Genomic DNA, 24,388 nt, shown 5'->3' with positions numbered 1-24,388 from the left:
ATTGTGGCAGAACAGATCTGCTCTCTTGTGTTTGCACTTTGTACATTTAACTATTCATTTTGTTTGCCCAAAATCCTTTATTTCTTTCTGTGTTTATATCATTGTGTGCGGAACAACATTCCCTGCGAATATTGCCTAATACTCAACAGACTGACAGCCTTATACAAAAGCAATTTGCAGAACTTTTTAACTTCTTATGTATATATTATTTTTATTTTACTTATTTTTATAGCGTCATTAATTCCACAGCGCTTTACATACATTATCGGCACTGTCCCCAATGAGGCTCACAATCTAGATTCCCTATCAGTATGTCTTTGGAATGTGGGAGGAAACCGGAGAACCCGGAGGAAACCCACGCAAACACGGGGAGAAAATTTAGGGTATGTGCACCCGTTGCGGATTCGGTCCTGCCAATCCGCTGCAGATTCGCTAGTGATGTACAGTACTATGTTATCCTATGGGGAAAAAAATCGCTGTGCACATGCAGCCTAAAAATCCGCGAGGAAATGCAGCGGTTTATTTTCTGCAGCATGTCAATTCTTTGTGTGGATTCCGCAGTGTTTTTACACCCATTCCATTACAGGAATCCGCAGGTGTAAAAACGCATGCCAAATCCGCACGAAATCTGCAGTAAAAACGTGGGTATTTTAACCTGCGGATTCTGCAAGGAAAAATCCGCACACGAATCCGAAACGTGTGCACTGTGCACATACCGAAAAACTCTTTGCAGATGTTGTCCTTGGTGGGAGTTGAACCCAGGACCCCATTGTTGCAATTTTCACATGTTATCATATTGTTCAGTGCAAAGACACAAGATAATTCATTATCACCATATATAAAGAAAAATATGTGAATTGTTTGAACCCTAGGGTGATTTTTTTTTTCATTTTGCGCTTTCATTTTTTCCCACCCTTATTTCAAGAACCATATTTTTTTTTTACTTTTCTGTCGATATGGCCATGTGAGGCTTGTTTTTTTTTTTTTTGTAGGAGTTGTAATTTTGATTGACACCATTCATTTTATTATATGATGTATTGGAAAGCGGGAAAAAAATAAGTATAGCGGAATAGCAATAAAATGTGATTCTACAATTGTTCTGTTTGTTTTTTTTATGCACAGCTTTGATTTTAAGGTAAAAATGACCTGTTTATATGATTCTCCACGTCTGTGTAATTATGCAGATACTAGACAGGTTTTTTTTTTTTTTTAATTTAGGTGGTAAAATTTGTTATTAGAAATTTGTAAAATAATATAAACATTTTTATTTGTAGTGCCATTTTCCGAGAGCCATAACATTTTTAATGTTTGGGATATGGAGCCGCGAGAGCTTGTTTTTGTGCTCATTATGTTTTTATTGACATTTTGGGGTATATATGATGTTTTGATCATTGCCTCTTATTACTTTTTTTCTTTTGTTCCAGTGGCCATAAAACTGCATTCAGCATTTTGACTTTTTTTTTCATTACGCCATTTTATATTTTAATAGGTGGAACTTTTACAAACCAAATATGTGTACTGTATTTATTTTATTTCTTAATTTTTATTGAATACACATGGATAATGTATGAAAAGTGAGGTGACTTGAACTTTTATATTTGTTTTTCATGATTAAATTTTTTTATATACACTTTTCACTGTAACGTATTTGTTAGTCTTTTTAGGGGACTTGAACCTGCGATTATCTGATCACTTGTGCTATGTACAGCAATGCCACAGTATTCCTATATATAGCAGAAATCACGGTCTCCTATGAACACCAGGCACAGGCTGGTTTTCACAGTAGTACAGTCATGACAGACACAGGGGTCTTCAGCAGACCCCTAACGTTCAAGACAATACATCGGTGTCCTGCGTGCATTAAATGATCATTTCACAGGTTGACAGCGGCATTTAACAGATTAACAGCCGCCGACGGAGCACCAACCACGGAAGTTAGAGGCAGAAGATGGCTGTATATCATCTGACCGGAAAGATGCTGGCTAATTAATTGTATATGGATAGCTTTAATACACAATCTATATTGGCACTGTCAATTGCTCACTAGGTGAGATGGATTTTCTAAGCCCACGGTCCGCCCTAAGTCAACGTTCAGGACGGTTTCACATGTCAGTGTCTCCGCTACATGGGGTGACAGTTTTCTCACGTACTGGAGACACTGACACACGTAGACCCATTCAAATGAATGAGTCTGTGCACATGTCAGCGTGTTTTCACGGACCGTGTGTCCGTGTGCAAAACACGCTGACATGTCCGTTTTCTTTTTCGCCCGAATGCACGGGCAGCAAAATGTCCCGCACACGTGCATAGGGAGAACAGTGCACACTGTCCTCCGTGTACACGGATGGCCGCCGGGGAAGTAGCGCTACTGTAAGCTGCTTTTTCCCGGCGGCAGGTGCTGAACGCGGCTGTCATCCATTCTCTCCTGCTCTGCCGGCGAGCAGAGGAGAATGAATGAATGAATGAAAAACTGACCTGTTCCATGTCATATTGGCAGAGCCCAGGACATGCCAGAAAGGCAGACTCCCCATAAGTGACCCCACTTAACAAACTACACCCCTTACTGATATGCATACCACGTGTGCCTCATAGAATTTTATACCAATAGGTGATGAAGAAAGAATTACATTTTTACCTCTAAAACGTTGTTTAAGCCCCAAGTTTTTTATTTTTAAGGGCTAGCAGAAAAAAATTGACCTCACAAATTCTCCTGAGTGTTCCAATACCTACATGTTGTCAGGAAATACTTTTCAGGCACAGTCGAAAGCTCAAAAGGAAAGGAGAGTCATATTGGAGTGCAGATTTTGCCATTATGGTTTTCAGATGCCACGACCCACTGGAAGATCTGAGGTGCAGCCAGTTAGATTCTTATCTAGGATTGGTTGTGTCTGAGTGTTGTAATCACACATCTAGGCCTGCATAGGTCAGTATGGGACAGCTCCATTAAGTGGGGGTGCCAGTTATGCTAGCAAAGGGTGCCAACCTTCGTTGATAGGCAGGCAACAGGATAAGCATTGATCTACAGGGTTACTGTCACAAAGGGACTGGCCCTGTGTGACACGACCCAGCAAACGGTTGTTCACCAAACAGCAAATAAACAAGGGAACCCCGGGGACAGAATTACAATGGTGGGCCCTGTGATAGGGAACGGGGAAATGAACACCGCCTGCACTATCCTGAGGCTGTGCCCTGGTCTAACCCGATGTCCCTATACGGCTTCTTTCAAACCGTCGCCGAGCAGGATACCTTAGCCCTCACTTGCCCTGCACATATCCCTTAGTAGGGAATTGTCAAGTGCGGACACCGGTCCCACAGCTGCACTAATACAACACCAAGGGAAGAGATAACAAACGAGGTAAGACAAACAACACCACACAGCAGAGTAGGCACCAGATCACAGCTGAAGCACCCCTGCACCAAAAAGCTCCTGTCTTCAAAACGGTTGGTATCCAATAGGACCTATATAACCAACAGTCAGCTGATGCACCAGGTGACCTTTTACAGGGATATGGGAGTGGTCACTACCTGCATCAGCAAACTCACCTAGCAATGCAATTACTCCAGCAGCCACCGGGGGGAAAAACTGATGTTAACCCCCGATGGCCTGAAAGGAAAAAAGTTTATACAGTATATGAGAATTCTAGATCTGACACAGATCCAAAAATGGATCGTGAAAGTTACCTAGTGTGCACCCTTTTGTTTGTTATCTGTGTGCTTATTATTGTTGCTAGTCTTTTTAAATTACTTGATAAAAGGTAATTTTTAATCATTTATCCTTCTTTAGGGATTTTCTTAGGTTAGTTTTGAGCCTCTACAGTGCTAGAACAGCAGAACTCCCCCATAAGGGACCCCATTTTGCTCAGAAGCAAAGCATTTTATAAATGCCAATAGGAAAAAATGGACCTGAATTTGTTGTGCAATTTTTATTGTGCCAATACCTTACATGTACTTGGGAAATACTATTTCAGGCACAGTGGAAAGCTCAGACACACAATTTTATACCATTGTGCACTGAAGAAAAAAATAATTACATTTTTACTACAAAAATTTAGTTTTATCCCCAGATTTTACATTTTCACATGGGGAAATGGGGAAAAGTGGCACCAAAATTTGTCACGCAATTTCTGCTGAACAAGGCAGTACCCCATATGTGGCTGTACAGTCTTGCTTGGCCACATGGTGAGACTTGGGAGGGAAGGAGCTCCATTTGACTCTTAGAGAACAAATTATCATAGATAGAATAGTTTGCGGACTCCATAGAGCTCCTAAGTGCAAGACGAGCAGAATTTGGAGTTTATCTATAATAGTGACAATTTTGACTGCATTGGTGTTTTCCAGAAATGAGCAGCAATGGATATTGCCAAATGAAAATTGCAAATCTGCAGTTGTAGTGTCCAGTACGTTGTAGTGCCCATACATTGTGCCAAGCTCATGCTTCTAGAGACATGGACCCCATAAATGAAGCGAGTTCTCACAGCCTGCTCTGCTCTCACCCTTCATGGCACAACAGATATACAGTTGGCTCAAAAGTTTACATACCCCAGCAGAATTTTTGCTTTCTTGGTGTCACGTGGACCTGTCCTGTGTGACACGAGCCGTAGGCCGGTAACTCAGACAACAAGACACGGCACGTGTAACTGTCCTGTGTGACACCGCCCGCAGGCTGGTGCTAAAACAAGACGACACGGGGGGAAGGGAAAACAGTTATAACGGGGATGTGGAGACCTCCTGCACTCCCCTGAGTCAGTGTCCCTCTACTCCTAACGATCCCTAGGCCAGTTCCGCACCGTGCGCCGATCAGGACACCTGTCACCCTAGCACACCCTGCACCTATCCCTTGCTAGGGAGCTGGGTGGTGCAGGCACTGGCCCCACCGCTGTACTAACACACACCAAGGAAAAATACAAAACAGGGAAACACCACTTAGCTTTGCTCTGTTGCTCTTGCTCCCAGCAACAGAGTCCACCACCAGAATGCAGCTTTCTTCCTGAATAGCTGCCACCAAGCTCTGTCAGAGCACAAGGACTCTGACTGAGCTGCCAGGAACTCTCTCTCCTTTCTTCACCAGACCTGGTTGGAAATGAGCAATAATATCACCAACCGTGAGTGAGCACTACTGACACACCTTTATTGAGCAATCACACCTGTTAGTGATTCCCATGCAAAAACACTAACCACCACCGGGGGCAAACTAGAGCTGAAACCACCACAGTGCAATGACCCTAATGGCCACCAGGGGCAAAAACCAACCTTAAGCACACCGCTTAAGGAAAAAAAAAAAGGTTACTTGTACATTTATCTGTCAGATCCCACCCGGATCATGACAGTACCCTCCCTTTAATGAGGGGCCTCTGGACCCTCAAGACCGCTCCTCATCAGGCAACCACCTACAGCGGGGACGCCCAGGTCCAGCTTAAGGAAAAAAAAGGTTACTTGTACAGTTATCTGTCGGATTCATCATAAGCCTTGTTGACCTGTCTCCAAATGTATCTGTGGCGCCCCTGAGGGTTCAGTCGCCACAGAGGTACTGCACCTCCTCCTGAGGTGTGGTACCCCACCATCCAGGTAAGGTGGAGACACCTGACCACACTCCAACACCTGCACCCCACACCACAAAGTAGTGTAGCAAAGCACCTTCGGCGGCTCCCTGCTTGGAGTGTAGCATAGCACCCCTTGGTGGCTCCCTGCTTGGAACACGAAACGTGCTGGGAGGTGGGTGGAGCCGCGTTTAGTTTGCACTAAAAGAGCGGGAGCAGGATAGGATTTAGGGAGTTAGTCACAGGAGTCTGACGAGGTCAGACTGTGAAAGGAGATCCCCTGTGTGGGATGGAGGAAGGAAGTGCTGCAGCCGACCTCAGTGATCTGGGTCCCCTGGCACAAGAAAGGAACATCGATAGAAAGCCTGACTCTCCATAAGAAGGAAAGGATTAGTACGGAACGTGAGGAGAATAAGAGAACAAGGACCAGAGTTAGAGGAGAACCCTTCCCAAGTTCTAAGCGCAAGGCCGGGGTCCGGTCCCCGAGGTTGTATGGATACTAATGCAGCAGATACCGGAGGAATAGAAGTTGTCACCACTTTATTCCCACACAAGACTTGGGGGCACAACAGCAACGTTAGTGAGCCGGGACTAGCTAGAAGGAGTCCCCGAAGTAGGCTACAGCTGTCTGCCGTACAAGTAGGATTCTTAGGAACATCAGACAGGAGGAACTCCAGTGTAACTCAGTACTGTGAGTACTTCACTCAAAGGCGCTAAGAGGGAGACGTTCAGAAAAGGCACATATGTTGGCGGAGTGTTGGAGGGAGTACTTCATCTTGCCTGGAGGTTGGCTGAGCTCCTGATCCGGAGGACACGGCACGGATGCGGGCACCTGTACCTGCAACAGACTGTGAGTAAAGCTTTGGAACTACATGCCCTGGTGTCCTCCACTTATTCCTGCGCCAACCCGTCCAGCACTGCTACATCCCTTGCGCCCGACACTACACCATCTAAGGGTCACTTCACCTACTCTGCCCTGGGACTACAGCCCTGCCTGTGGAGGGCTATAACATCATTGCTGCACCACACTATCTGTCCCAGAGGATCTGTCTGCAGCGTCGGCTTACATCTTCATTGCCGAACACCACAGGTGGCGTCACAAATCACTTATAAACTTTCACCACCATAAGCACACTGAAACAACCCCTTTTGTAATGGAGCCCCATGGCCATGGACCGGGTCACTGCTGCCGTGACAACTCCTGCTGAGAAGATCAACCTGTCCGGTACCGAATACCCCACGGCCCTGGTGAGTGTGGGCGCTCCATATCATTTATGGTTGTGGCCAAAAAGTTCAATTTTGGTCTCATCACTCCCAATTACCTTGTTCCAGAAGTTTTGAGGCTTGTTTCTGTGCTGTTTTGCGTATTGTAGGCGAGATACTTTGTGGCATTTGCACAGTAATGGCTTTCTTCTGGCGAGTCGACCATGCAGCCAATTTTTCTTCAAGTGCTTCCTTATTGTGCATCTTGAAACAGCCACACCTCTAGTTTTCAGAGAGTCCAGTATTTTAGCTGATGTTATTTGTGCATTTTTCTTTAAATCCCAAAAAATTTTCCTGGCATTTGTCATAGGTCACAGGTGAGGATGATAACTTTAGTAGCCATTCAATCACATTTGTGTCAACTTCTGTGCATGTTATCAGGCCAAAATCACCAGGGTATGTAAACTTTTGATCAGGGTCATTTTGGGTTGTCAATATGATTTAAAAAGAGAAAACACAGTAATTTGACAATAAATGGTTTCAACCAACCATTAACCATGAGTGGAGAAAAAGTTTTGGTGTTATCATTCATAGTCTCTGAAAAAAGGCCAAGAAAGCAAAAATTCTGCTGGGGTATGTAAACTTTTGAGCACAACTGTAAGCGTGATTACTAACACCTTTGAGTTCTTGTCTCAGGACAGGCAGTTTGTGGGTGGGAGGTGGGCAGTACAGCAGAGCTGACAGTTCTCTGAGACAAGAGCTGATAGATGGGTTTGTAATGTGACATAACTAAACTCTGCTGTGTTGCCCCTCCTCACACACTCACTGTTCTGACTTTATCTTAAAGGTCTAAGGCCTGTTTCACACATCAGTTTTTTCCCTTCCCCATGACAGCACCGCAGACATGAGAGATGGTATCCGCCCCCAGGAAACAGGAAACCTGTAGCAGAGACATAAGAAGGGGACGGCACCTCTCTTCCTCAGTTTGGTTTCCTGTTTTCCGCAGGAGGATGCCTGGGGCAGAGTCCGTACCTTCGGAGGGATCCCCCTCTGATGTCATCCGACCAGGAGGCTGGGGTCCGCGGGGAGAGGATGGCAGCGAGGCACGGTGGCGTGCGCCTGTCAGCCCAGCTCGGTGGGCGCTGTGAGCGGTGTCCTCCTCGTGAGACTCCCCGGCGGCCGCTCCAGTGGGAGGCTGGGCTGGGGGAGGCGTGGCCACCACGACGCTGGCACCGACTGAGTGGCGACGGCTTCCGGGGTAGCACCGGAAGTGACGTCACACGCCGGGGGAGCGGTGTACTGGGCACTTCCAGATGGGAGCGGTTCCAGAAGCGCGCACCGCTCCTCCATAAAAAGGGAGGCAAGGCAGGTGCCACTGGTCCCTGAGAGGCTGCACACAGGTTCCAGATTGTAGAGACAGATCAGCAGCGGAGCGCAGATAGATCCTGATGGCGAGATGCGCGCGCAGGAGGAAGAGCCACCGGCTACCAGGGTACCCAGAGGGCTGGGTGAGTGCCTTTGTAAGGCAGCACAATATATTAACAACTGCCCTATGTATGTCTTCTGTAGGGAGAGGCCACATCAAAGCAAAAGAACAAGGAATGTGCACTATGCAAAAAGGCCCTAGCTAAATCTTATGAGAAGCGACTTTGTCGCTCGTGCATTAAAAAAACAGTGGCCGAAGAGTCACCATCCCTGCTCCAGAGCATTAAAACTATGATCCGGGATCAAGTAAAGTCGACGGTAAATGATGAATTAAAGGAACAGACTACACTTGGCTCCGATATAGCTCCTGCTTCACCCCCGCCCCCACCTCCTCCTCTCCCTCCCACAGAAATAACTACTAACAGAGTCTGAGGAAGAACAAGGGGAGATAGGGCCCTCGGACTCGGACCTGGACTCCTCGGACGAGGAAAAGGGTCGTCCATATTTCCTATCTGTGGACATTGGGAAATTACTAAAGCTTGTAAGGTCCACAATGGGACTTGAAACACCAAAAGAGCCAAAGTCAATTCAAGATGCTATGTTTAGCAATCTTGAGGGGAAAAACCGAAGGGTTTTTCCCTTCCATGATAACCTGTTAAATTTGATCAAGAGGGAATGGATGAAACCCAACAAAAAAATGTCCATACCGCAGGCGCTCAAACGTAAATACCCGTTTGATGAGGAGGTATGCGATAAATGGGAAAAAGCTCTTAGACTAGATGCCACCATTGCTAGTACATCTAGGGGAATAGCATTGCCATTTGAGGACATGGGCGCCTTAAAAGATCCCCTTGACAAGAAAGCAGATGCTTTTCTAAAATCTGCTTGGGAAGCATCGGCTTGGTCATTTAAGCCGGGGGTGGACGCCACTTGTACAGCGCGTGCCATGGTCAAGTGGTTAGACGAATTAAGTGACCAAATTAAGAATAAATGCTCAAGGGAGACACTGCTCGAGGCAATACCTTCCCTACAGAAGGCAGCGGGATTCCTGGCTGACGCCGCAGTAGATTCCGTCCAAGGTGCCGCCCGTGCATGCGCCCTTTCAAATTCAGGCCGCAGAGCACTTTGGTTAAAAAACTGGTCGGCAGACTTCCAGTCAAAGGTTAAACTCTGCGCCATCCCGTGTGAGGGTCAATACCTGTTTGGGAAAGCATTGGACGAAATTTTAGAAAAAGCGTCAGATAAGAAAAAACTGTTTCCACCTCCCTTCCCTAGGCGTCAGTGGACTGAAGCTTGCTCGTCCTTTCGTCGAGCATGGAACAGAGGGAGCCGAGGGCGGCCAGACGATAGAACCACGCGGGGCAGACCCTGGAAGGGAAAAGAGAAAGGATTCCTCTTTAGTAAAAGCACCCCGAGACCCGATACTAAGCAATGACGCCAGGGCGGTTGGGGGAAGGCTTCGGTTCTTTGTCTATCAATGGGTAGCATTGCCCACCTCAAAGTGGGTAACCGACCTGTTAGCCGAGGGCCTACGACTAAGTTTTCTAAGCCTTCCACCTCAAAGAGTAAAAGTGACCCGGGTAGCCAAAAAGAACCAGGCCACGCTAGAAAAGGAGATTCAACTGCTCATGCAAAAGGAGGTACTAATAAAAGTACCGTGTCATCAAGTAGGGAAAGGATTTTACAGCACTCTGTTCTTCACGCCAAAACCAGATGGGTCACTAAGAACAATATTCAATCTCAAAGCCCTGAATCAATACATCAGAACAGAGAAATTCAAAATGGAGACCTTGGGGTCAGCAGTGAAGCTACTCGACCCGGGTTGCTACATGGCAGTAATAGATCTTACCAACGCCTATTACCATGTCCCAATATGGGGGAACACCAACAATATCTAAGATTAGTAGTAGAGATTGCTCAAGTCCCCACTCATCTACAGTACCAGTGCCTACCCTTCGGGGTATCAGTGGCCCCTTGTATATTTACAAAAATCATCGGGTAAGTAGCATCCTTTATAAGAAGGGAAAATATCCTGTTGGTACCCTATCAAAGGTCCTGGAAATATTAACCAGCTTAGGCTGGATGATCAGCCTAAAAAAATCCAAATTAACTCCAGTGCAGTCACAAGAATTCCTTGGAATTCAATTGGACTCATTAAAACAGCAGTGCATTCTTCCAGAAAGGAAAGTTGGGGCTATCCAACAAAAAATACAACGGATACAATCCGGTCGAGCCATATCAGTAAGAGAGGCAATGTCGCTCCTGGGCACGTTAACAGCAACAATCCCAGTGGTCCGGTGGGCACAAGCCTATACAAGAGAACTACAGTGGCAGATCCTATCCGAACAGGAGAAGGGTCCTTCCAATTTAGATCAGGAGATCATTCTCTCACCTCAAGTGCAGGAGTCATTAAAATGATGGCTGAGCACCGAAAACTTAAACAGATCAATGCCCTGGACTACTCAAGACTCGGTGGTACTGACCACGGATGCAAGTAAGAGTGGTTGTGGGGCACACATAGAGAAACAAACCCTACAGGGCCAGTGGGAACCCGGAATGAGACATGCATCCTCAAATCTAAAAGAACTGGCGGCTGTGAGGCGAGCCCTTCCCCTAGTTAAGCAAGAAGTGCAAAGGAGACATGTCACCATATTATCCGACAACAACACGGTCATAGCATACATAAACAGACAAGGGGGTACAAGGTCGGCAACCCTTATGGCAGAGGCCAGGGAATTATTCACATGGGCGGAAAACAATCTTCTGTTCTTATCGGGTACACATTTAAAGGGGGCAGACAATTATCTGGCCAGTTATTTAAGCCGTCATGTACTACACCAGGGAGAATGGTCCGTAAGTCAAAAAATATTTGGGGAAATCTGCGCTGCCTGGGGCACACCAGAAGTAGACCTGTTTGCTACCAGGGAAAATCGAAAAGTGGACAGGTTCTACTCCCTAAATCCAAGAGAGCAACCAGAGGGGGTGGATTCGCTACTACACCGGTGGAAATTTCGTCTGGCTTATACGTCCCCCCGTTTCCATTGATTACAGTAGTCTTGAAAAAGATCCGACAGGACAAAGCTCGAATAATCCTGGTTGCGCCCTTCCGGCCGAAAAGGGCATGTTTCACATGGCTCAGACGCATGTCTATCTCGGACCCATGGATCCTCCCAGATACCCCGAATCTGCTATACCAGGGCCCAGTAGAACACCCCAGGGTTCACGGGCTGCACCTCACTGCGTGGAACTTGAGAGGGGACTCCTTCTAGCAAAAGGGTTCTCAGTCCCGTTAGTAACCACCCTGCTCGCTAGCAGAAAGGAGGTAACTTCACGTAAATACCAAAAAATTTGGGAAAAATTCTTGCAGTTCACGGGCCAACAATGGACTGGGACAGCCCAGAAAATACCAATAAAAGAGATCCTAGAGTTCCTCCAGAAAGGACTGGAAAAAGGACTGTCCACAAGCACCCTAAAAGTGCAGGTATCGGCCTTGGGTGCATTGTTTGATCAAAAACTGGCTGATCACCCATGGATCTATAGATTCATTCGGGCCTCCTTTACATCCAGGCCCACAAAATTAACATCTAAAGTAGCTCCCTGGGATCTAAATGTAGTATTAAGGGCACTGACAGCATCTCCATTTGAGCCTATTGCTTCCATCTCAATAAAGGCGCTAACGCTAAAAACAGTACTCCTGGTGGCCCTAACCTCAGCTCGTCGTGTCTGCGAGCTGCAGGCAATATCTGTAAATCCACCATATACCACCTTTTTGGATGAAAGAGTGATCATAAAAAATGATCCGGCCTTCCTACCGAAGGTAAATTCCAAATTCCACAGGGAGCAGGAGATAATTTTGCCCTCGTTTTGTCCAAACCCCAAATCCCAGGGAGAGAAAACCTTCCATTGCCTAGATGTCAGACGTTGCCTGCTTCAATATATAGAAGCCTCAAAATCATGGCGACAGTCTTCAGCCTTTTTTGTTTCCTTTCAGGGGACAAACAGGGGTAAGAAAGCTTCAAAATCCACAATTGCATGGTGGCTACGTATCGGTATTGCACTGGTTTATTCTTCCTTAGATCAGACTCCCCCACTGGGTGTAACAGCTCACTCTACAAGAGCCATAGCCACGTCCTGGGCTGAAAGGGCAAATGCTTCGGTTGAGCAGATCTGTAAAGCCGCAGTATGGTCCTCACCATCCACTTTCTTCCGACACTATAGACTAGACCTAGGGCCCTCATATCTGGCCTTTGGGAGAAAAGGTGTTGCCCCACCCTAGGAGTCTATTCTATCTTTCCTCTCATGTCTGCGGTGCTGTCATGGGGAAGGGAAAAAATGCTAATTACTTACTGGTAATTTGATTTTCCAGAGCCATGACAGCACCGCATTGTTCCCGCCCTATCTTGGTGATGGTTGTGTGGTGCACCAGAAAATTTAAAGTTGTATCTGGATATGTAAATCTATGGGAAAAAAATAATAATAAAGGAAAAAGAAGGTGAATATTAGTGCCACTGTTATATAACATGTATGTAAAATAATAAGGTTACCTTTGCATACTCTGAAACAAACTGAGGAAGAGAGGTGCCGCCCCCTTCTTATGTCTCTGCTACAGGTTTCCTGTTTCCTGGGGGCGGATACCATCTCTCATGTCTGCGGTGCTGTCATGGCTCTGGAAAATCAAATTACCAGTAAGTAATTATCATTTTTCCAGATCAGTCAAAATCCGCCAAAAAGTGAAAATGGCGGATCCGCTAAAAATGTGTAAAAACGGATGCAAGCGGATGGTACGGATCCGTTTATTGACGGATCCGCTAAACGGATTTTTATACGGATCCGTCAAAAACCGGATCCGTTCCATCCGCTGGCATCCGTTTTTGCCATCTGTTGGGTCCGTTTTCTGACGGATCAATTTTTACACACTCTCCAAATGGGATGCTCCCAAATATGATTGGCTCTTGGAAAATGCTCCCAAATGTGATTGGATCCTGGAAACTAGGGGAAACTATATCTATGGTGTTGTAAAACAATATCTTTGAAAGGTTGTAGAGCTAGTGGCAGAGATGGAACGAGTAATAGCGAATATTAACACCCTCTGTGTGGAATATGATTTTCAATGCAATCGTTTGGCAATTATTGCTCTCCAGAGGGAGAAAAGAAGACTGTGACTCCTGCGTTGGAGAAGGAAGAGATGACGGCAGCGGATTCATCTGATAAATGCACAGAGATTTACCCTGTTTTCTACACTGTATCTGGAATTGAGGGATAATCCGGACAAGTTCTTCAATTATGTGCGGATGAGACTGGACTTGTTTGAGATGTTGGTGGAGCGTGTCGGAACGCAAATCCGGAGAAGGGACACCTACATGCGCTTTTCTATTTCACCGGCGGAGCGTTTGATGGTGACCCTTCAGTAAGTTATCTATTTTTTAAAAGTTTTCAGATTCTGCAGACTTTTATTGTAATTATGGCTTGTAGTTTGTATTAATTTTAATTTTCCCCTTTCTTAACAGATTCCTGGCAACTGGAGAATTCTTCGCCTCCCTCCATTACCAGTTCCGGTTTGGGATATCGACAATATCTGGAATTGTCCAACAGACCTGCCGGGCATTGTGAGATTGTCTACAGGAGGAGTACATCCCACAGCCAATACAGGAGAGGTGGCTGGAGATTGCGGACAACTTTCAAGAAATTTGCCAGTTTCCAAATTGTGTTGGTGCAGTTGATGGAAAGCATATACGGATTGTGAAATCCACTGGATCTGGATCAGAATTTTTCAACTACAAGAAATTCTTCTCAATTGTACTGACGGCCATTGCAGACTCAAAATGCAAATTTATTGCGGTGGATATTGGCGCGTTTGGTCGATCAAATGATTCTCTGGTATTCAAGATGTCCGCAATGGGCCGTCGTTTGTATGGAGACAATTTTGATTTCCCACCTCCAAGACCATTGGACCAACAGGCCCACCAATGCCATTTGTGTGTGTTGGTGATGATGCATGTCAACTGTCTAAACCTCTTCTCAAGCCATATGGTAGTCATCGATTGACACACACGAAAAAAATCTTTAACTATTGATTGACAAGAGCGCGAAGAGTGGTGGAGTGCGCTTTTGGGATTTTAACTGCATAATGGAGAGTGCTGTTAACTGCCATAAAATGAAAACTGAGACTGTGGATGAGGCGGTGAAAGCATGTGTAATCCTGCACAATTTTGTACTTTCAAAGGAACCTGTTTCCATGGAAGAAAATGTTTGTGAAACCACCTTGTGGGATTATCAGCAGACAAGTGTTCGGAGTACTGTGTCAGTGTCAAGAATGAGGGACACATTTGCGTATTATTTTCTGTCACCAGAAGGAAGAGTTGACTGGCAATTTTTGCTAATTTATTTATTTTTTTATACCAAGGTTCCTTTTTTGGATAAGAAAAACTTTTGTAATTTTTCCTTTTTTCTTTCATAGTTTTGATACCTTTACACCAATTGTGGGTAATAACAGTATTGTGTTTTTTTATCTTTACACCACCGGTGTACGTTGAAATTTTACCAAGTGTTGTGTATTTGTATCTGTACACCACCAGTGCACTTTGAAACTTCACCAAGTGCTGTGTTTTTTTTTTTTACCTTTACACCACCGGTGTACTTTGAAATTTTACCAAGTGTTGTGTATTTGTATCTGTACACCATCGGTGTACTTTGAAACTTCACCAAGTGTTTTTTTTTTACCTTTACACCACCAGAGTACTTTGAAATTTTACCAATTGTTGTGTATTTGTATCTGTACACCACCGATGTAATTTCAACCTTTACCAAGAACTAAAGAAAAAAGTAAACTACACAATAAAATTGTTTTGAAACAGAAACATGTTTATTTTTGCAATTTTTTTCAAAATTATATACTGTTATTTTATTAATTTTTTGAGAAAACTGTTATTTTACTAATTTTTATACAAAATTAGAGATGCCGGTATTGTTGAGCGGAGATATCATTGGAGGGAACAGGGTTGACCACATCGAGGGGGGGGGGTGGAGGACTGGGAAAGGAGTTGGTGAGGATCAGAAGTGGAAGGGGGTTGAAAACATGAGGTTGGGATGGGAGTTGAACAGAGGATGTTTGTGGGAACATTGAAGGTGTGTGTGGGGGTGGGTATGGTGAGAGCATTGGGGTATAATGCAATGGGGAAGGAAGGTACTGGGAAGAATGGAATGGGGAACTAGAGAAACGAGAAGGAGTGGTAGGAGGATGGATGGTGGTGGAAGGATGGACGGTGGAGGGATAGATGGGGAAAGGATAAACAGAGGGAGGATGGATGGTGGAATGAGGTTATGGAATAGATGCATGGGTAGAATGGGATGCTTTGGATACTGCAGCCACTCGAGCATTGTGACAGGCTTGCATCACATGCATCTGGGTCGCCCCTCATATCCAGGGCAGCGGGGTACTCGGTACTGGGCTGGTGTCAGGGGGATGTGTCACAGCAGCGGTGACCCGGTCCGTGGCCCTGGGCACCCAATATCAATAGCGGTGATGTCAATAGTGTTATAGCTTAGTTGAATAGTTCGTGATGCCACCCGTGGTGTTTGGCAAGTAAGATGTTGAGCCAACGCTTCATGCAAATCCACTGGGACTGATGGTGTGGTGCAGCAAAGATGGTGTAGCTCCCCACAGGTGGAGCTGTAGTCCCAGGGCAGTGTGGGTGCAATGGATGAGGAGAGGCGCAGAATGGTAAAGATGCTGGTACCCAGATGCAGCGGTGCTGAAGGTGTTAGCGGCAAATGAATGGAGGACACCAGGGCTTGCAGTTTCAAAGCTTTACTCACAGTTCGTAGTACCCACTGGTGCCTGCCTGTGTGCCGTGTCCTCCGGGGTAGAGACTCAATCAACCTCCCGGGCAAGTCAGGGTTCTCCTCTCCAACACTCCGCCAACATGTGCCTTTCCTGAACGACTCCTCTATTGCACCTTTTAATGTGAAGAGCTCCAGTACCGTAGTTCTCTGGAATTCCTCCTGTCAGATGTTCCTAGAACCTTACTTGTATGACAGACAGCTGTAGCCTCTATCGGGGACTCCTCTCAGAGTCCTGGCTCGCAAATCGGTTGCTGTTGTGTCCCAAGTCTTGGATGGGAGTAGTGCATTTACAGCCAACTACTCCACCGGTGTCTGCTGCAGAACCGTAAGTGTCCATACAACCTCGGGGACTGGGCCCCGGCCTTGCGCTGAGAACCTATAGGCAGGGTTCCTCTTCCAACCCACAACTCCTCTCTGTTCTCTTACTCCTTCGTTCCGCGCTGTTCCTTCTCTCTCTTATGGAAGCTTAGGTTGCAGGTCTACGTCTTTCTCCTTCTCTTCTCTCTCCCGTGCCAGCTGGCTCAGATCACTGAGGCAGCTGCAGCACTCTTTCTAAACTGAACTCAAACTGAACTCAAAACTAACTTCAGAACTGAACTCCTTCTCGCCTGACCTCCCGTCAGACTGACCTTCTGTCAGCCTGCTCTCCTTCTCTGGGACTCACCCCAGACTGACCTACACTTCTTCACTTTCCCCCTCTTTTATACTAACTCCACCCACCTCCCAGCACACCTCGTGTTACGAAGCAGGGTTCCACGAAGGGTGCTCTGCTACCCCCAGCCTGAAGCTGCTAGGTGGACCTACTGAACTATCCTGTGTGTGGGATGCAGGTGTTGGAGTGTGGAAAGGAGTTCCCAACTTACCTAGTTGGTGGGGCACTACACCTTAGGAGAAGGTGCAGTACCTCTGTGGCGACTGCGCCTCAGGGGCGCCACACATCTGCTGGTGAGTATTTAAACCTTCCATTTGCCGGACAACTGAATGAAAAAAAATATGTCTCGGCGTCTGGTTTGACTCTGCATTCATCCGTTCCATGTAGCTTCTGAGTTCCATGATACTTTGATTTATCATGTTCAACCCAGAAGCTAACTGTTGCCCATAAATGTGGAAAGCATTCTGGACGGATGAGTTCAGACTCAAACAGTCAGACAAGGTCATCCTTTCCAGACCTCTCAGACGCCTCCCTGCAGAACCAAAAGTTGGTCGAGATGTTGCGGCAGTGTCAGAGAGGTGGGGTAAAGGGTACTGTAAATCGTCACCTGCAGCTTCAAGTGATGAAGACTGCCCTGCTGCTCCAGTGCTGGTGGAGGGGATAGAGGGACGAGACAAGAGGGAAGGTACAGAGGGGTCGGATACCTCGATGTGGTCCCAGGTGGCGGTCTCCGAAGGGATCCCTCCAGAGGGAGGCAACTCAGAAGCAGGCTCCCGAGTGCTGCAGATGGTGCTAAAAAAGAGAAAAAAATTAATATAATGATATGTCATTTAACATTGCTGAAAAAAAAAATTAGGTTAAACATGTAAACATTTGTACTACAGAAATGGTGTGTGGAATATTTACCTTCTGCTCACCATCGTCGACTGGAGGAATGACAGGGCTCTGTAATGTTTATACGGGGTGCTCCTGCGTCCTCTCGATCCACTCGGGGCCTGCATCGCCTTGTTGAAGTCCCTCTTGAAGTGATCCCTGAGCGACCGCCACCGTATGATAACCCTGTCACCAGTGAAGGAAAAAAAAAGTGGTTAGTATTCAACACTTCATATGCTGTAATATAAGTTACTGAAAGTGGAATACTTATACATAAAATCCCTGGCCCTCGCATCGAGCTCCTCCCAGTTCTCAACAACCTCCAAACACATCTCATTCCATAGCCGTCGGGTGGTTGGTTGGTCAGCATAGAAGCGGTTTGCCATGTTCCACAGCGGCTCCCATGGTTGCACAACCTCGATGAGGGAGTCGACATCTATTATAAGCGACTCTTCCACAGGTCTGTGGGGAGCACGCTGTGAAACCTGTGAAGAAAAAAAAAATGAATATTAAATTCAAACACATGAGGTTCATTAATCAATCACCCAAATAAAGGGTTACTTACCGTTCGCCGACCACCAGAGGAATCACCTCGACGACGCTGGGATGTCCTGGGAGTCACTCTAGTGCGGGCACCGGATTCTGAAGACTGTAAAAAAAAAAAAAAATTTTTGGTTGTATGGATGCGTAGTTACTGTGAGTGCTGTGATGAATGTTTGTGTTGGGTGTAGCATTATGTATGTATGTTTATATGTGAGTTTTTGTATCTGCTAAACTTACACTCTGTGTGCCCCCTCCTTGCATTTCTCCACCCTGCATGTCTCCTCCTGGAAGCTCCTCAGATTCAGCTTCCTGTGAAAACATAATACATGCATATATTGTTTAAAAAAAAAAAAAAATTGGTGTAAAATAACATTAAAAAAAACATTATTTATATAACCTCAGGTCGCTGATGATGTGAGGGGGAGCTCCCAGAAGAAGACATTATTGCTCCGGCGTAGCTTGCTGGTTTGCTGCGGTCTGGCTGGTGGGTTTGCTGCGGCCTGGCGGGTCTGCTGCGGTTTGGTTGGTTTGCTGCTGCCTGGCGGGTCTGCAATCCTTCCTGAACTGATCTGCAAGTATAAAAACACTTGTTAAGCTACTATACAAAGGATATCAAAAGCTTTTAGGCCTTTATACTTACTGGGAAAACTGAAGTTTTTCCTATGCGGTTCTGCTGTGGTCTGGATGCTCTGCTGCGGTTTGGTTGGTTTGCTGCAGCCTGGTGGGTGTGCAGTATTTCCTGAACTGATCTGCAAGTATAAATATACTTTTAATAACATTAAAAAAAATCTTCATTGGTATTTAATGTGTGTAATTCCCTGAAACACTCACTGAGAGTATACCCACATTTTTAAGTGTTTGCATGTGTGTAAATTCCCTGACAATCTCTCACTGAGAGTGTAACCACACTGTGATTGGATGTGTGTAATTCCCTGAAACTCTCACTGAGAGTATACCCACATTTCTAAGTGTTTGCATGTGTGTAAATTCCCTGACAATCTCTCACTGAGAGTGTAACCACACTGTGATTGGATGTGTGTAATTCCTTGAAACTCTCACTGAGAGTATACCCAAGTGTTTGCATGTGTAAATTCCCTTACAATCTCTCACTGAGAGTGTAACCACACTGTGATTGCATCTGTTTAAATCCCTGAAACTCTCACTGAGAGTATACCCACATTTTTAAGTGTTTGCATGTGTGTAAATTCCCTGACAATCTCTCACTGAGAGTGTAACCACACTGTGATTGGATGTGTGTAATTCCCTGAAACTCTCACTGAGAGTATACCCACATTTTTAAGTGTTTGCATGTGTGTAAATTCCCTGACAATCTCTCACTGAGAGTGTAACCACACTGTGATTGTATGTGTGTAATTCCCTGAAACTCTCACTGAGAGTATACCCAAGTGTTTGCATGTGTGTAAATTCCCTTACAATCTCTCACTGAGAGAGTAACCACACTGTGATTGCATGTGCGTAATTCCCTGAAACTCTCACTGAGAGTATACCCAAGTGTTTGTAAGGGCATTTACTCACACACAATCTCTCACTTAAGTATAACCACACTTGTATACCAAACACCAACACTTAATGTTACCTTTTTTGCACGTATACGCATAGTTAATTTTACCTGGTTTTAAAATAATACTACGGACAATTTTTATACAGTTTTTATTAATTTTTTTTTTAATTTGTTTTTTTTTCACAAGTAGGAGCTACTCTGCTCTTTATTTTAAATACCACAATAAATGAAAAATAAAAAACAGAACACATACTACAGTCACACCACATACAATACCACAGTTACACCACATACAATACACATAACACAATCACAGCACAATTGCAAATATGCAAATAAAATTACAGTACTATGAAAATAAAATGCAGTACACATGCAACTGAAAAACAATTAAAGTATGAAAAAAAAGCATAATAAAAATACACACACACAGACATCCAACACTGGGAGGCCACAAACATACATGCAGGAAGGCAGACCACACACACACACACACACACACACACACACACAGGCAGGCCACACACACAAACACGCAGGCCACACAAACACGCAGGCCACACACACAAACACGCAGGCCACACACAGGCAGGCCACACACACAGGCAGGCACGCCACAAACACACACAGACATGCCCCACACAAATAGGGTTTATACTCACACAATTGCAGGCTTTGCTGACAGGCTGTTGGTGCTGGCTGGCACTAGCAGGCCTCTCGATCCTGGCTTGGTGCTGGGCAGGTGCTGGCAGGCCTCTTGCTCCTGGGTTGTGGTTGCAGGGGTCTTGATGCTGGGCAGTTTATAGCAGGCTGTGTCTCCAATCTTATCTTCTCTGTCTGGCTGGCTGGTGCCGGATGTCTGGGCCCAATGATTAATTAGCCCACCTTTTATATAGTTTTTGGACTGTCTGGAAAAGTATCTTTTTTTCTGAGCATGCTCAGTGCGAAAAAGCGGACTCCGCTAAATTGGGGATCCTGGCGGATCCGCCACCCATAGGCGGCCATTTTATCAAATGGCGGACGACGGCGGATCCGCCATCTCCCGCCATTTTGACAGCTCCAAAAAACGCTGCAAAGTCCGTTCACCTCAGACAGAATCCGCCAAAAATCTGGCAGATCCGCTGAATAGCGGACGTAACAGACGACCATCCACCAAAATCCGCCACTAATGTATCTCAATGGAAAAAAACGGCGGATCTGCCACAAGAAAAGCGGATTCGCAATTTTCAAATTTTGGCGGATTTTGACTGATGGTGAAAAACTGATGTGTGAAACAGGCCTTAGTCATCTGTGCTCTACTCCCAGCAATTTCTAATCATAGGCTATGTTAGACCAAGATATAAGGGCTGTCATTAGATCCCACAGCCTGAGGAACATGTTTATCGGATGGTTATGATTGGGAAACGTCATACAGTGGGAAGAAGTATGAGTCCCCAATGAATGCTCTATAATAACGCCCACTTAAATTTAGCAGAAATTAACTCATTAGGTGCCAAATACTTTGTTAATATCTCCCGCACCAGAGAGGCAAAAAAAAATAATTAAAATGTTATTCTGCTCTGCAGTAACTATTACATTTGGTGTCCAGTTCAAGATGGCAAATTTTCAAATTCAGAAGGCCCTCTTTAACTCTCATAGAATTTAATGGGAGTTAAGGCAAAACTGTTGCACAAAGAGGTATGTTGTCTCTGCAACTATGGCATAATGACCACAGCACAGCTCCCATAGTTATGAGGATGCTTGATCCTGAATACACTTTAAATAGATACACAAATGGTTCAGCTGACCGTTACACAGCAGCACTTGCTTCATAAAGGTCTTCAAAGAGAGAGCCGCTCTCAGACGTCTCTGGCAGTGGTTCTCTCTTAGGGAACAAGATGATCAGCAGTTTGAAATGAACATGCCGAATTCTTTTGTTCGCCGACATGATCTCTTGGGGGAGAGTCGAGCGTCAACACAAATTACTGTTGGCCGAAGCTATTGAGATTGGCTGCTTCAGCCGATGTTAGTCTTATGTGTATGGGGGTCTTAACTCTCATTTATTCCTATGGGAGTTATGCAAACAGCTTTGTGCAGTTGTGCTCGGCTGCTTTCATAACCCTCGCCTTTCGTGACAGGGACATGATAGCACTTGCGGTTTCAGCCACGAAAGGCAGATATGAGAATAACCTTTTTAAACAATGGCACTATTATTGTTTCCTCATTTACGAGGCTACTACATAAAATGGAAAAAACAGAACACAAATATTTTATAGCTTTAAAGTGCTACGTAATATGTTGTCGCTATAGAAGTAAAAATTATAGCTACTGTAGAAAAACCTAAAATGTTAAAATTTAGTGATTTTGATTGAACAACAGCTCGGAATATTTGCAAAGCAGAACTGCAAATGATAGAATTAAATGGTTTCAATGTCATAAAGTACTTTTTTTTATGGTGGGCACATTTTTAATATTTTTACATAGTTATATCTCAGTGGTTAGCACTATAGTCTTGGAACCCTTGGAATTAATATAGTACATTTATTTAAAATATTATAAAATATATTTAATGTATGCAGTGTTTTCGATTGACCTTCATGTAATTGAATCCTTAGAATAATATTTCCTTATCACTCTAAATCAGCCAGCAATGTGCATTTTGGCATCAATTTCATACACAAAAATTAATCTAATGTGACAATAAATTAATTAGAGAGAGGTTACCATGCATCTTACGAGAAAAATGACTCCACTTCATCCAGTAATGAGTTGTACTTTTATAAATAGACATGTTTCTTTCTCTGCAGGCAAAGAAGCACTGTACTACCTAGTGCTTGTGAGTGGTACTCAAACCCACACTGGAACCCTCCACCAAAGAAGGCCGCTAGGTCAAGGCACAAGATATTACGCTGTAGATCACTTCACCAGGTACGTCACAGCTGGGAAATTGGGCTGAACATAGTGTCGTAATTAGTGATGAGCGAACGTGCTGGGGTAAGGTGTTATCTGAGCATGCTCGTTTGCTAACCGAGTGTCTGCAGCATGCTCGAATAATATGTTCCAGACGCGGCTGCATGTCTCGCAGCTGTTCAAGAGCAGCAACACATGCAGGGATTTCCTGTTTGTTAGGCAAACCGGCTGTCAAACAGCCCCGAGACATGCAGCCGTGAGGACTTGAACATATTTTTCAAGCACACCAAAGACACCCGGTTAGCACCCGAGCATGCTCGGATAACACATCATCAGAGCACCTTTGCTCATCACTACTAGTAATGTAATGATAATATTCTTTCCGGACGCAACATTGACCATAGAAACTTGTAAATAGGAAATGAATCATTGACGTTTGTGAAAAGATTTCTACACATGCTCTGTGACCTGTGCAAAGGTCAGAGAACAGGAAGGGGAGGAGGTGAGCTGTGACATCTGTGACTGCTACAGTCCTGTATTATCTGTATAAAGGTGTTATGTCTTATTCTATTCTCACTGGTAATAATAATGACTACTATTGAAAAGTGTTCTTTATAAAACAGGAAGTATGTGAATGCATTCGTACATATCAGAATTCTTATTGGTTTTCATAAGGAAAATCCACAGTGGCATACAGTAGCAACAAATTGGATGACATTTGAATAAAGTTCATCAATATACTCTGGAAATTTTGCCCTCAGAAATTGACCTGCATTGCACTTTTTTCAAATCAGCAGGATAATTATCGCAGATATACCAGAAATTAAATTGGCAAAGACCAAGTAGACAACAAAATAATCTTTATTGAAACATATTCAACAAATGTAAAAACATGTAAAAATGAGGCAGAAAACAGTAAGGCCAAAGGGGGGAACACCTGGACATCTATATGTACAATCATGACAGAAAGTGTTGGCATCTGTCTTGATCTCCAGTCCAGAGTTTGTTTTCTGCTGTCTTCTCTTTAGACTGGTCATGCAGGGGTTAATCCCCTCTTCCTCGTTCTGGAGCTGGCTGGGCTATTTCAGTCCTCTGCAGCCTGTCAGCTATACTGCAAGCTTCCAAGCTAGTGCCTCTGACCTGTATTCCTTTAGTGTTCCTCCTGCCCCTGATTTCCTGGACTTGTGTATGACTCGGCTTGATCTCTGGACTCTGCTCCTGTTTTTCCGTTTCTGATACCACGCTTTCTGACTGGCTTTTGACCCTCTGGCTTGTACCCTGACAACGGCTTAGGTCTTGTGTTTCTGATACCACGTTCCTGGTAGGTCCTGTCCTCTCCCTCGTCCCTGGCTATGCACTTGCTGTCTCCCTTGGTACTTCTGCTCCTGACAGTTGCTGACTTCGGCTAGTCTGACTACACTTTCATTACCTGTGACACCTTTGCTGTTGCTCTGTGTTACTACGTTGTGTGTGTGTGTGTGTGTGTGTGTGTGTGTGTGTGTGTGTGTGTGTGTGCGCGCAACCTCTCTTCCCTCACCATCACCCCCTGGTGGAGGTTGTGCTGCACTACACTGCAGCAGCACGTTACAGCACCCTTGAAATTATTACAGAAAATGAAGTATTTCTCCCAGAAAATTTTTGCAGCTACACGTTTGGTTATACACATGTTCATTTCCTTTGTATGTAATGGAACAACAACAAAAAAAAGGCAAATTGGACATGCTGTAATTTCACACACACAAAAAAAAACACAAAACAAAATGGTCCAGACAAAAATGTTAAATTGTTGGCACCTCAACTTAATATTTGTTGCACACCCTTTGAAATAAATAACTGCAATCAATAGCTTCCTATAGTCATCGACAAGCTTTTTACACCTCTCAACTAGAATTTATGACCACT

General features: G+C 44.9%; 1 protein-coding gene across 1 annotated transcript in view; it reads left to right on the top strand.

Annotated features, from left to right (window-relative positions):
- The window catches only part of TJP2 (tight junction protein 2), a 260,996-nt gene that overhangs the window by 42,469 nt on the left and 194,139 nt on the right, over nucleotides 1-24,388 (top strand). The window contains exon 2 of the mRNA XM_073572240.1: nucleotides 22,384-22,504. The gene's annotated coding sequence lies outside the window, so the exon portion shown is untranslated. The remainder of the gene's footprint in view (nucleotides 1-22,383; nucleotides 22,505-24,388) is intronic.

The sequence above is a fragment of the Dendrobates tinctorius genome, unplaced genomic scaffold (assembly GCF_039654945.1).
Source record: "Dendrobates tinctorius isolate UK_male_01 unplaced genomic scaffold, ASM3965494v1 ptg000031l, whole genome shotgun sequence".
Classification (NCBI taxonomy): Eukaryota; Metazoa; Chordata; class Amphibia; order Anura; family Dendrobatidae; genus Dendrobates; species Dendrobates tinctorius.
This window is presented reverse-complemented; position numbering and strand designations above follow the sequence as displayed.